Below are 15038 nucleotides of genomic sequence, written 5' to 3'. Positions count from 1 at the left end.
ACATACAACTATTAACAGGGGAAAATGGAAAAACCTTTATATACGGACTGTGACTGAAAGACTAAGTGAACTATGATTATGTCACACAATAAGCAGGTAGTGCTGCTGTAGTCTTTGTTGATGCGGATGTTGGTGGCGTCCACCCTCATATATTCTGGATCGGATTCGGGCTCCAATGTGCATGGATGAAGAAGAAAAGCTGCCATTTCCGATCACTTATGTTATTAAGTAGTTTTAAGGTTTTCTTTCAGAAGCTTTGCTCCACAGTTGGCCCAATCAGAAGAAAGTGGGTTCTTAAGGAGGCCTGAGCTAATACTGCCTGTGTGAGTCAAAGGCTCACTGAGGGGCTGCATAACAGACAGTTTGAGACAAATAAGGACTTTCTTTGAACTGTCAATGTGCTCTACTCTGGTGGAGTCCCAGAATTAAATATAGAGCTGGAAATGAGCATAATAGCCCCCCCCAAGGTCAGACATCAGCACAGCAAGGTGAAAGGAAGCGTGTTTGAGAACGAATGAGTAAACATGGATGGAGTGAATGCAATTCCCAATACTGCTCAAATTCCAGTCATTAAATTCTTTAGAAAGTTTGGACCATTTTAGTAATGACCAGATTCTTGCACTGAGGAAGTTAGAATGTCAGATATTTGGTTTCATAAATATGTAGTCACTAATGTCAGGAAGTCGCTGCGATCTCATTTTGCTGAGTGACCGAGAGGAAAAAAAGCAGGAAATTACGACATGTTGGTATGATGCTACAAAAAGTAGATAAGAGACACAAAAACCGGTAGATACCGGTGGATGTACAACACAGGATGCCGGACATACAGGGATGTCTTTCTGTGGCAATGAGGAAGCAGATAAAAACATGTTGAACTCCAATATAGGGACTGAGGATGTAGAAGGGTAAGGAAACAATTTGTCCCAGGGAGACATCGGTTTAATACCTGTAAGTAGGTGTTTCACTTTCTGAAAGACTGCAGGACATCTGTGTCCAGAATCTGCTGATATTTAGTGGAATCCATTCTTCCTTCTATCTGCGCGATGTTTCCTGTGCTACTGGCTGCTACACAACACTAAAGCAGAATATTTCCAACCCCATGCTGAACAGTCGGCAAAGGGAGGTCACCCAGTACTGACTTAGTAGGCTGGCCAAACTTTTGGACCAAGATTTAAGTTTTTTTTTCAACTTTTTGAGATCAGGAAATAAAAAGAAACATTAACATACATTTTTAAATCCTTACACCACAGTGATGACTAAGCCTTTTTTTTTATTCAAAGACAAATAGCAATTTCTGCATATCCTGACAGAATGGTATTCCCAGAGATGAAAGCAAATGTTGATGCAGTGTTCTTCCAATTGGTCACCCTCTGATCCCAAGTGTAAAGATCATGTTTCCATTCCAGATACATAAAAGACAATGGAAAAAAAAAGTTCTATGTGACCATCAGCTGATTATAACTGTTGGTCATAAAGATCAGCAGTAAATGCTCAGGAAGGAGTCCGTTTGGTCCGACTGCAGATCACAAACGTTTCAATTCAAGAGGTGCACGCTACGTCTGAGAGAAGTTGCACTTACATAATTTACATTACAAACAGAGAGCCTTTGAAAGATTATAACAAGTGCTTCATATTAACAAAATGAAATAAAAAGTGTAAAATGTTCTTTATGTTTAACTCCAAGTTAACCATCAGTCCGAACCATATTTCTGATAAACAATCTCAACACATCTCAACAACTGAACAGCTTTAACACATCCTTTTCTCTTTCTTCCCCTCTTCTACTGTCCCCACTTCTTTCTCTGACGATCATGTGTGTATCTCCCTGATTTGAATCGTCATGTGACCAGTGCCGTAAAGGCGAGAAAAGCTGCGTCGGTTACTAAACAAACGCTCCATCAAAATGTAACAATTCTCAATAATTTAAAAGGGATCCGGACTTCCGGTCTGCCTTTTAGTGACCTCTGCAATAGACCTCAATAAAGGCCTCAATATGCTTAAGACAAAGTGATTGTTGGATCATATGTTTTTTTTTTGTGACTTTCCAAAACAGACGAATGTAGAAGTTTGACCTTCTGTTTTCCATCATTCACACATATACATTTGTCACCTTTTGTGTGAATGACTGCGTGAAACACAATGAGTGCTTGTGAGGAAAAGTCTGCACCGTTCTCCCCATTCCTACATTTCTTGCATCTTTTCCTTTTCTATGATTTGTTGGCTTCTCAGAAACAAGGATAAACCTCTGGCTTCAGATGTGGTCAGACAACACTCTGTAGGAACTGGTGTGTTTGAAGCTGACTGAGGTTTTAAATCTAAGTCAGCCACAGATGTTTGACACATGATGTAGGACACAGAAAGTAGGACATGTGATGCAAGACTTAAGACAAAGCTGTATCAGGTAGCAGGGCCACAAAACAGGTTGAAACCCGCACAAAGGATTTGATATTATATATTTATATATAATGTGTAACCTTTATTAAATCAGGTACTCTCTGATTAAAGATGTTCAAACCTGCACTGCCTGCGGAAATAAACAACAGACCTGTCCATTTCTATCTAGCCCCATTCTCCCATCCTCTCCCTCAGTCCGTCATGCATTAATTTGCTCCTCCATCCTACTGACAGATGTGCCGTGCCTGCTGTAACGCACTGCTACACAACTCACAAGTGAAAAACCTGTTTGCCACGCAAACACGCCCACAGACGAGGACTGCAAAGAATCTTTATTCATGTCAGCCTTGTCGAGGAAAAGTGATGCCGCTGCAACCTCGACTGGGACACTAAGAAAGCACCTGCGTTCCCGGTCCCACCTTAATGATCACTCAACGCACTGGGAGAACTTTAATGGGGGCCCTAGAAGGAAGGAAGGAAGGAAGCTGCCAGTTTGCTAATTTTAGGTGCTCTGCATCTCAGATGAAACGCTGGAAAAGGCAGAGAGGAGGCGTGGAGAGGCGGGAAAGTTCTCTGTCTCTCACTTTCTCGACTTTCTGCATCATGTCTTTCTAACTATCATTACCCCCTGCATCCGCTATGAGAGAGAGTCTCATAGCTCTTTGATTCTCTGAATCATATCTCCCTCTCTTCCTGTTCCCAGCCCTCCCTCTCTCTCTCTTCCTGTTCCCGGCTTTCTCTGTCTCTTTCTCCCTTTTTCCGACTCTCCCTTTCATTCTCACCTCCCTCCCCTCCTGTCGGTACCTGAGTAAATAAACAGTGTTGTGTGGGATGCTAATTAGAGAAGGTTCAGGGACGTGATGAGCCCAGAGACAGATAAACAGCAAGGTGGGGAGGAGAAGAGATGATATGGAGGGGTGGGGGTGGAGGTAACCCACCCCAAGGGCAACATAACACAGACACAAACACATCAGCTTAGCGGTGAAGGACAGACAAGAGTGGTTTTGGCTTTCAACCCAACTGAGGGCGGCTTTGAAGCGAAGGGTGGTGGTGAGGAAGAGGACTTTGAAAGGGCTGCGATGAAGTGAAGGGCGCCGGCAGAGGAAGGGGCGCGCGGTGGAGCTTCAGCCACGATGAGAGAAGAGGGAACGTCGCGCAAACTTCCTTAATGACGGCTGCTCCTGGAGACCCGGAGTGAGATCAAAAGAATATGCAGATGAGCCCAACAGTTCTCCTGCTGAGGTGAGCCCGGGCTTCTAAAAGCAGGTCAATGCGAGGCAGCTTGTTCTTATTTAACATAAGATGGCCCTTCTGGGGGGAATACGCTGCTGGGTATGCAGGTGAGAAGGTGTTACACAGGAGAGATGAACACAAACAAGCGCTACTTCTTATCTTTTCAATTACTTCTTAAAATAGATCTATGCAATAGCTGCATTATACTGTATGTCACTGGTGGGCCGTGAAGGTATTGCAAGTGGGCCAACAAATGTAATTATATAACATGTACGTATGTATGTATGTATACGTATGTGTATACATATACACACACAAAAATAATGTTGTAAAATGAAATGAGCTTTAAAAACATAAAAAAATGTTTAAAATCTCTTTCTTTCTTTCTCATATTAAGGCCTATCACTGTGATACACCAATGTCAGGAACTTTTATGTTGTTGCGGGACTGCTGGTTAGCAGCAGGAAGAATTAAAAGGAAACAGACAAAGAGACAGATGGGGAATGGACGAGTGATCTCTCCCAATCAAACAAAAAAGAAAAACAGCCTCCTACATATTTCCCTTGCTCTCAGTCAAATCCTGGATGTTCGATCCTTATCATTAAAACAAACAGTGCTCTGAGAACGCATTATTTGGCCTCTGTATTATTATGGTGTTGGATATGGGCCACCAACATTTTTGAGATTTTCAAGTGGGGCATGAGGTTGGGAACCGCTGCTGTATGTGATGCTGCAACAGAAGTACAGATCTGAGACTTGGACTAAAGTCAGACTTAAGGTACAAATATGAGAACTTGAAACTTGTTGCTCTTTTAAACTGCAAGAGCTTTATCTGTAACCTGGGACGTCCCATAACCTGAACCATACACAACTGTGGAACAAGATTCTTCCCTGTATTTCACAAAGTGGGATGTTTCAGATATACAAAAGACGACGACGCAGACATCATGTACTGTATGTGCGTCGTTTGGTAGGGGAGTAAAGTAAGTGGTTGTGGAACAGACAGCAAAGGAAGATTTTCTTTCAGGGTTACCTTGAACATAACATAGAAGAATCCAGGGCCCTGCTGCGGCTGGCACAAATACGGCATCCAGGCCGTCTAACCGCTTGAGATTGAGTGACACATCTACTAAACTAAACTCTGCAACGCTGCCGACTACTTCTGTAAAACACCTGGAAGTTGCTTTTAGTAGAATCAGTCACAATGGCTGCATATTACATTAAACTCCTGCAGTGAAGACGAACTACGAGCGTTTTTCTCTCCTGAAGCAAAAACTTCAGGGTCGGCAAATATAATTATAAGGTTATATCTTCTGACCTGGATCTCAGCTTTGTAAAAAACTCTATTAACACAGCTTTGAAAGGGAAATGTTGAAATACAGTGTCATTGTAATGGTCAGTATTCAGAGATCTGAACCCGCAGCTGACTTGTACTTCGCTTATGAAAACGTCTGTGAATGTAACACGTGGCTTTACTGAGCAACAGCATGAACGTTCAATCACCTTTTTCCTGCTAAATAAAGTCCATATAGAGTTTTCTCCCCCTTTGAAGGACCTTTCATTCCTAAAGATTTTCTTCATGTCATTCTGTCTCCGTCTTTGTCTGGAGTCCATAAAGTGAGCATCTGCTCAGGTGTCTTTGTTGGGTTATTAAAACCATAGGAAATGCTGTCTGGCAGGATCAAAGCCCGTCTTGGGCTGTAATGATCACTGATGCTGCTGTTAAATTAAACAGACGCGAGCTCTGTTCACTCTAATGGGGGGATTTGGCTCCACTGAGAGAGAGGGTGAAGAGAGGCAGCGGATCAGGCACAAGAGGAGGAAGAGGAGGAAGCCCAAGGAAAAATAACAACTAACTTATCAAGACACAATGCTAACAGATCATGTAAACACCGCCTTCAGTGATGCAGAGATGTTTTATGATTAAACGACATGTTGTGATCCCAGATTACGGCCAGATTGGTAATGACAGGTGCAGGGGAAACCTTTCCACTACAAGGACTGGCATAAGCTTTTAATCTCACATTAAGACGAGCACAAACACTGATGGAGAGACAGAGAGGGGAGAGCAGAAGGTGGAGAGCATCACAATATATCTAAGAGATTGTGGAGGAGAGGGGAAATGGAGGGAAATATGATGGCTGGATAGATGAGCTATTTTTATAATGAGGTCAGTGTGAGCTGTGGGATTTCATTCTCCTGGGAGAGACACACACACACACACACAGACACACAGACACACACACACACACACACACACACACACACACACACACACACACACACACACACACACACACACACACACACACACACAGAGGAACTGTGGCGGTGTATTGCCCCTGCTGAGTGGGACTGCCTCTGTCCACAGGAAGAAGATGAGGATGAGGATGAGGATGAGGAGGAGGATGAGGAGGAGGATGAGGAGGAGGAGGAGGTCATAGAGGGAGATACAGACAAACTCAGATGTCAGGAAGTGGATTTTAAAGGATTTTGGTCATAAACTGACTTATTTTCTGTCTCCAGTACTAGAGCGTGAGGATTGAAGCTTAATAACTGAATAAGATCAACATTTGCATCACACCTTTGTTACAGGACAGATACACAATACTCCCCACGCTGTTTTAACCCCTTAAAATCTGCAAACAGTGACAGAAAACCTTGCTACACTTTATCCACCACCATATTACATTCCCCCAGGTGCAATTTTTGTATTTATTTATTTTTAACTTTTCTGTTTATTCCTCTTTTATTCTGTCGCAATGCAATATATATATACACACACACACACACACACACAAACACACACGTTCTATTTTTAGAAGTTAAGTTCAATTTTTTTGTCACTATCTGTTCTTGTATTTCTGCTGCTGTGACAATGAGTTGAAGTTTATCCTAAATAAAAAAAACAATTGATGGAAGACTAAAAAAGTCTTTACCAACTGAATGATTGCTTCCTCCTGCGCTGCTCCCTCGCTCCTCCTCTTCCTGGGTGGTGCCCGGGTTGTGGTCCTGTCCCCCCCTCTCCAGACTCCCCCTGCACAGACATCAAACACAAACCCTTTAAAATAAATCGTGTCGAGAGGCAAACTCTGTAACAGATTTGATTGTATTTGGTATTGCATATGGGTGTTCAATACTAAATAATCAAATAAGACATTATGTGCAACAAATGAATAATAATGTGAGTGAAGAGGCTGAAGATGAGGGGGCAGGTAATGGTGACTGCACTGTCATTAAAAGATATTATGGCTCATAAAACAAAAAAAATCAGGAGACCGTATAATGATAAAAGACACAATAACATTTCATTATTAATGTGTCATTACAAATTTTAAATGATTTTTTTAATTGTTTCATAATTTATTGGTTTTTCAATATATTAAACTTTATCTATAAATATGATTTTATCTATTTTATATGGACCAGTTTGGGACTCCGTACATCAGCGGCAGAACGTTTGTATTATTTCCTTACATCCATCAGAGGACCACCAGATTCCTGGCAGCATTTTAAACAGCTGAGGAGTCTCTCATGTGATCTGTCTGCATTAACGTATAAAGAGTAACACGGTGCAACTGCACACTGAGTAGCAACATTATTTGCACACTAGCACAACTCTGCACGGCCTGTTTCACAAGCACACACCCCCTATCTACAAACTCTCTCTCTCTCATATGCACCCCCTTTTGCTCTCTTTAAATGCCTGTCGCTTTGGCCCTCCATTAAGCCAAGCGAGCGCTCGTTTAGCCAACAGTGTCTCAGCAGTTGGGGACGCAGGCTGCCCACTCAGTCAGATCCAGCCGTATTAAATAAATAAGGAGCGCTCTCCTGTGTAAATTATTCATTTAACATGCCTTATCCTCTTCCAACAACCTTGTTAGAGCAGCTCAGGAGTGGAGGTGGGTGGGGGGGTGGGTGTGTGTGTGTGTGTGTGTGTGGGGGGGGGGGGCAAAGCAGGGGAAGCAGAGGGGAAGAGGCAGACACCGCGGCTCATGTGCGACTCAGCAGAACCTGTGGTGCATCTCTAAGCTCTCTGGGCGTTCAGTCGTAGGGGGGCTAATTCGCCCTGACACCTCCTTTGTTTCAGGTGGAAAAGAGCTGCATACACTCAGCTACACATTTGCTCACATGCACTGCACACACACTCGAACACACACTGACACACACAAACTTAGAGAGAAAGAGCACAAGAAAGGAATTTTTAGTGCATATTCATAGAATTATCATTCTAGTTGTCTGGATAAATTATTGAGAAATGGGAGAGCGGGACACGCAATGCTGGAATGCGCGAGCTAGTTTTTGTGCTGCCTGAACTCAAATCAGACAACACAGCAAGTCATGCTCTCTAAACAAGCTGATCCTGATGAGCCGGGAGGGGACAGATAGAAAAATGCTTATGGTGAACAAAACCACTGTTCTGGAGATTAACCTCCAGGACAAATGAACAGAGCACTTAACATCGGTATACTGTATTCATGACATGACTAAAAACATTTACAGCAGCATTCAGACCCCTTCACTTTCTGCACACTTTATTCTGTTGTTTGCTCATTTTAAATGGATATAATGGGCATTTTACCCATAAATCTACATTCAATAAGTCATTCTGACAAAGTGAAAACATGCTTTTAGAAACCTTTGCAAATGTATTAAAAATCAAAAACTGAAATCTTCAGAGCCTCTGCTGGTGTCTGTGGTCAGGTGCTTCCTGTTTGCACTAATTACCCTTCAAATGTGTGTGGTACTTGATTGGAGAGTGGCACCTGTGGCAAATTGAATTGATTGGATATACTTTGGAAAGCCACACACTTGTGTACATAAAGTCCCACAATTCACACTGCAGGTCAGGACAAAAACCGACTGGTCGCAATGGAGGGAACGACAGATGCGGCCAAGTAGAGAGAGGTCCTGCTCCAGAGTGCAGGTGACCTGAGACTGGAGCGACACTTCACCTTTCAGCACGACAATGACCTGAAGCACGAAGCCAAGACAACGATGGAGTGGGCTCCTTAAATGACCCAGTCAAAGCCCAGATGTAAACTCTGGAGAACATCTGTCATTGTCGGTTATTGCTTGTAGACTGATGGTTTTATCCATTTAAAACTAAACCTACAACACAACAAAGTGTGCAAAAGGAGAAACGGTCTGAATAGTTTCTGTATGTATTTAAGATGAATCAGGGTGTAACTACTAAACTGATCTAAAAGCTGTACATATACACACACGTTTCATTCAAATATTAATGATCATGTTGAGGGAAAGTGCTTTTATTTTGAACTACATTAAACTTAATTCCAAATTCTTGTACTAAGTATCAAAGTACAGTGAAATTCTTTCTCCTGTGAAGGGAGTTAAATGTCTGAGTTATGCAATTTACCAGGAAACTTCAATTCAAGAGAGAAACTGAGTTCCCCTTTCATTATGACCACACACTAGAGCTCAGGGCGAGACTGAGCTAGGTGTGCTCCGACTGCCAATTGGACTAAAAATTTCCAAATACCAGGCGAACGGCCAAAACACAACCGGACCTGACTGGGAATTTCACTGGTGAATTTACAGATAGTCCCAGGATCAACCCGGCGCAGACAGAACCTGCCTGTTCTCTCTGCCTGAGTCCGGCGTTCAGCCCCACAGCGGCAGGTTGTTATGTCAACTCTGACAGCGCTCATTACCAGCCTCTACGCTCCGAATTGGAGTTAACAGGCTTTGGCCCAGGCAGAGGCCGACCAGACCCAACTGGTACAATGGGATCTGTGTGTGTGTGTGTGTGTGCTGAGAGTCAATCACAAAACTCTTTCATTTCTAAATCACACCTCAAGGCCACTGTACATTACAGAAGCATGATACACAACGTACAATGACATGTGCTGCTTATTTTATGAGTCAGCGCTGTAACTTAAATAATAAAAACAGATTTCATTAAAACATTATGTCAAATTAAGCAATAACAGCATGCACCTCAACTTCAACATTATTCTCATAATATGATTTTGCATGTGAGCTTCTAGTATGTCACTGCACATTTGTATAGAATTAATGAACTGTTTTGGGATGGGAGGCATCTAATGGAACCGGCTTGTAACTTGTAAGTAAGTAAGTAAGTACTACTTTATAATTACAGGCTGCAGATTCTACACATGGGGGACTTTGAAAGACGCCCTCCAATAAAAATCAAGTGTTTAACCTTGTTAACGTCCATATGATGTTTTTATACAATACAAGACATATGAGTGAAATAGTCATCAATATCATGACTGAGTGTTTCCACCTTGAACTGCAGTGAACCAATGACAGTCTCATAAAAACAGATTCAGGGTTTCATATGTCACAAGGAACCAATCCTGTCACCTTGTTGGGACAGGGGGCGGGGCTAAATACACCTGAAACCTTGTCAGCAACTGTGCTAACCGTCTGCTAGTCTCTGATTCTGGTCTCAACAGACTCCTGGTCTGAGTCTGGGTCTGACTGAGGCTCAAACACGTGGCTGAGTCTCTCTGATGTTTCCTCCTCTAAACATCTTGCAGCGGTGGTGGGCGGGGCACAAGGCCTGATCCAGAATTTCTCACTTTCTCTTCTTTTTATGTGTGAAAACTATGTTAAACAAAATATTATATATAGCTGAGGGTCTGCAGAGTTTAAAACATGTCTAGAGAGGAACTTTAAAGTCAGCATCAGACCAGCTCTACACATGCCAACCTACAGGGAAGGAAAGTAACAGCAGCAGTGAAGACCTGCAGATTTAGATATGACGACGTTATCGTGTGATCCACACCAAAAATAGCTCTGCATTAAAAAAAAGAAAAAAAAAAGCCATGAGGAACTGTAGAGGCTTATCAGAGACCAAAAGACTGCACAGCCATTTATAATACTTTAAGACTGTATTTTACAGCTCTGAAGTCATCACAACACTAATTATTTTATAATGTAAACTAAACACTATCGATTCTGAAATCAAGACTCAAACCGTGAAACGAACATCCTCGATTTCGTGTTGCAATACCAGAGGACAGATGGGCTGTCAAGTATGAACCGTTTAGTCACTTTACACATCTGACAGATTGGTTTTGATATTAAGAGTTACTTGAGGCTATAATATTGCTTTTCAGGAGCTACATGGAGCTGTGTGTAGCTTCCCCACAGAGACAGAATATAACCGTCACAGTCTCCTGCAGGTTTGTCACTGCCTGTCTAGTCTGTCGCTGCCGGTGATGCTATCTCCGGCCTCTTCAGCCCCTCCTCTCTCAGGTCGGTAACCACCAAGCAATGTCAATGATTACACTTGTGATTAAGGCTTTCCACTTCAAACGGGCCCGATGTTTATACAGGCCCTGATATGGCAGATGGGATAAAGAGCAGGTAGAGCTCTCTTGTTTGTGTCGGTGTGCGTGTGTGTTTGCCTGGATCTGAGGATGAATGTCATTACGCCCAGGCTCTGTGGAAATACAATCGTAATGACACGCTGAATGCTGTTTTGCGTATTACAGCTGCCTCTTCCTCACGGTCTTACTCCTCCTCCTCCACCTACGGAGGCCTATATAAACCGCACTGTGTTGCGCTGACATATCTTGTTTTACATTCTGAATCAGCGTCGTTTCTTAGGCAGAGGTGGTGGGAAGAATCGATTTATTTCTTCAAGGATTATTTAAGAACTTTGGTGGTTTTGCAACAGGCGCTGGAAAAAATATTACCGAAACTTTTTTTTTCCAGGTCAATGTTTTGTTGGGCAGAATATGTCAAGTCTCATGAGCAGTTTATTGACATATGCTTCATTCTGTCAGTCCTACTGTGTGTCTACATCTGGACATAAACAAGCTGCTTTTTGATATATTTTTTTAAGTCTCTGCACAGAATAAGAAGGACAAAAGTGTGAGGTGTCCCACAGCTGCAGCACTGCAACCTAAATTAGCCCAGACCACATGAAAAGCTGTCGTCTCTATTCCAGGCCGGGGCGGGAAAATTACAGCCCTGCTCTCTCTACTCTAGCATTAAACCTCAATTAGTGCGCAACTGCACCGATGATGTCATCACCAAGGGACCCGAGAGCCCTGGAAATAAGGGGTGCTTTGCTTTACAGTGACAAACGCTCACGACCGAGACACCTCGGGTTTTCAGGTCGTCACTGAGCAGCTCGGCAGCTGAGAAAAGATGTTGATTCCATCCAGCGGCCGAGAAATAAGGTGATGTGTTTTTTGTTTTGTTTTTTTGATTTGGCCTGAAAAAACAAAAGCACCAAAACCCTGTGGCCTGGTTCGGCTAAATTTACCAGGAATTTTAATCCTGAGTCGTGACTAGAGTTTTCCCAAGAGTAGAAAAGGTCAGTGAGGTAAGACAAGAAAAACTCCTGTTTGACCTCCAGTGACCTGGCAGGAGACAGAGGAGGAGGGAGAGGAGGAGAGGAGGAGGAGGAGGGTGACGGGGGCATGGCTCCTGTCCAAACACTGACGGAGTCTTTCGACTGCCCATTCCTCAGCAAACCACTTATATTACACAACAAACTCCAAAACCTAAAGGCTGAGAAATTTCACTCATTGCTGCAGACACTGAGCTAAGGCCTGTACTTCCAAGGACAATTGTGTTTTATTACAATGTGGGTCTGGTTTTCATCAATTTGGGCATCATTTCTATTAGGGATAACAGCTGGGTATTCTTGTTTGGTATCTTTATGGTACAGAGTAAGAAAATAAGTGCCAAATAATGTAATCTTATTCTCATCTATTCATAATGAGGAAACCGAAGAGGGAGAGGAGGAAGGCAGATTTGGCCAAAACAACGTAACAGTCTAAAAGGTTGTTTAACTTTTATTCAAGCCAGTCAGTAACAATACTCATTGCCATCAGAGTCATTTTAAGCAGTATGAGCAACGTATGAAAACATCTGTCATTGTCAAGAAGTCATTTACCGTTATATGCGCAGTCAACTCATTCACAACTGATCTGATATCAGTGAAACCCCTTTTTTACCAAATATAAAAACTGTACACCAAACTGCTCATCAAAATAATAATAATAATAAAACAGAAAGAATGTAACTGATAGAAGACTGAGGTGCCAAAAACCAGTTTCTCTAACGGCTGCTTCAGTCTGGCTCCAACAGTCAGTCAATCCTCAAAGACTGCCATGTTAAAGTGCCCAACTTTACAGCATAAATAAACATGTTTACAGCCTGGTACAAAAAACAGTTTTGGTCTCTATTGCTAATTTCCTCCTGCATTACAACTGTACAGAGGCTGAATTTTTATATAATTCACCCATTTAAATTTTATTAAGGCTCAAAGGTCTGCGTAATTAAGGGCGTGGCCACTTTCAGTGACAGGCGGGCGAGCGTATGCTCGCCACAAACTGGCATGCACCGAAGTCTCGGCTCCATATAGGGCCCCACCTCTTTGCCCATTTTTGGATCAGCTGAGAGTTAGGCGGAGTCTGGCACTGCCAAGATGGCGTCGGCAGGGCAGCCCACTCTTCAGAAACCTATGGGTGACGTCACGGAGGCTATGTCCATCTTTATTTTTTTGTTTCTACTTTCTTATTTTCTTCATCTTCTTGAAGAATCCATTAAATCTGTAATGGTATCAAGCCTTTTTATAGTGGTATGAAGCAGTGAGAAAAAAAAAAAAACACCATAGAAAAGGAGTATTGTTAAGAACTGGTGCTGAAATCCAAGTTAAACTCTTGGCTGTCTCATCATATGACCTCGTGTTTCTTGTGCAATGATGGCTAAAACAACTACAATAAGACCCACGTTGTAATAAACTGGAATCATCCTTTAACGGCCCCAACAAAGAAATAAAACCCTGGACTCGGCCCTCCCCTGCTGTTTATTGTACTCCAGCGTAGTCCCTCTTGCTGCAGGGTGACGCTTCCTTCATGTCGTACAAAGGAGGGAGTGACTTCAACACAGCTCAGCATGGGAACGCTCGCGGGCACCACCTCGTACCTTTCTCCTCTTTGTAACAGAAAGCCATTCCCCATACGGTGTGAATTATGCATCGCAGCTCCGAGCACCTTCTCACCAGTTGTTCAAGCAAGCTGCCCAAGGACCGCAAGTCCTCATCGGCGTACCTCCACCTGAAGAGACGGATCACTCTCACATCTTCAAAGAAAAGTCAATCACGCCATAGATTGTTCGTACCACCCAGTGGGTTTACAAAACTTTTACTCGGTCTCTCACAGGTGCAGAGAGAAGGGGATGGGGCTCACATTTTTCAGAAAGTGGAACAGAAATTTTTTTTTAGAGCCAAGCTCCTACAAAAACTTTGAGTGGGGGTGGGGGCGGTGAGAGGGGTGGTTGAGATCAAAAGCCTGAAAGTTCCTGGCGAGCGGACCCAATCAGCCGAGAGGGCCAAGGAGAGGAGGAGAGACAAGCGCTTCCCTTTTAAATTGATCCCACTGAGACCCTCAAGGTTCCCCTCGCAGGACTCACAGAAAAGCGATAAAAATCTGGCCCTGTGGATCTGACGAGGAACTGGGAGGGGAGAAGGCGAAGAAGAAAGACGGTTTCGGAGGGAGAGACACAGAAAGAACAGAGAGAAACGGAGGGGGGAGAGGAGCCAGTTGAGGCAGATCAAGGGGCGACGAGGGAGAGAAGAAGGGTGGGCTCGTTCTCCGAGGGTGCATCCAGGCATCGCTGTGTGCCAGAGCAGAGCAGGGAGCGCTGGTGCTATCAGCTATCAAGCCTGTGTTACATGTCTGATGATGTGCTCAACCAATCAACCACGGGTGTATCTTTATTCTGCCCAGGTCCTGGCAGCTAAAAACGCTGGATCGCTCTGCGCTGGCCTGAGATTAGACTCTGGACGAGGCTGGTGTCGTTATCCACCGCATGTTGGGGCCTCAAAGGAACAAGCGCTATCAGAGCAACCCAGAGACCTAGTAGCCTGCCAGACACAGCGCAGACCGGCCCAGTCGCCAACAGCAGCACACAGACACACACAGTAAGGTGGCATGTGTGAGTGTGTCCTTTCTGATTCCATGCATGTATTTTACGGAACAATATGAAGTCATTATCAGCAGCAGTTCACGATCATAAAAAGCAGAAAAATTCAACAACAAATTCCCTCCTATGTGGCTAAATGTCTCGACCAAAGACAGATGGGGCAATAACTGGCTGCAAATCAGATTTATTCATTGAGTAGCATCTTAAAAAATACATTCATTTCCTTTCAGTCATTTCCTTTTTATTAGGGATCCTACTGTGCCCTTAACATTACAAATTCCCATGACTTTTCATAACAGGGTTGAACTACTTCTGTGACCTAAAAAAATTTGATTTCCCTCTGGTTTGTGAAAGTTGTTTGTCTTCTCAGAAAGCGTTTAAGGGGTAAACAGCCTGGTTTCTACAACAGATGAGCTGTGACAACCAATTAAAGGCAAAATAGCTGAAATACATAATCTAATTCATCTACAAAATGC

The 15038-nt window shown here is 43.2% G+C and overlaps 1 protein-coding gene across 2 annotated transcripts in view; it reads right to left on the bottom strand.

The window, feature by feature from the left end:
- Nucleotides 1–15038, bottom strand: part of znf438 (zinc finger protein 438) — a 48946-nt gene that overhangs the window by 12516 nt on the left and 21392 nt on the right. The window contains exon 2 of one of the 2 annotated variants that reach the window (XM_056364611.1): nt 6567–6664. The exons of the other annotated variant lie outside the window; for it this stretch is intronic. The gene's annotated coding sequence lies outside the window, so the exon portion shown is untranslated. The remainder of the gene's footprint in view (nt 1–6566; nt 6665–15038) is intronic. 2 annotated transcript variants of the gene reach the window in all.

Source organism: Seriola aureovittata, chromosome 20 (genome assembly GCF_021018895.1).
Source record: "Seriola aureovittata isolate HTS-2021-v1 ecotype China chromosome 20, ASM2101889v1, whole genome shotgun sequence".
Taxonomy (NCBI): domain Eukaryota; kingdom Metazoa; phylum Chordata; class Actinopteri; order Carangiformes; family Carangidae; genus Seriola; species Seriola aureovittata.
Note: the sequence above shows the minus strand (reverse complement) of the source record. Positions and strands in the feature narration are given on the sequence as shown.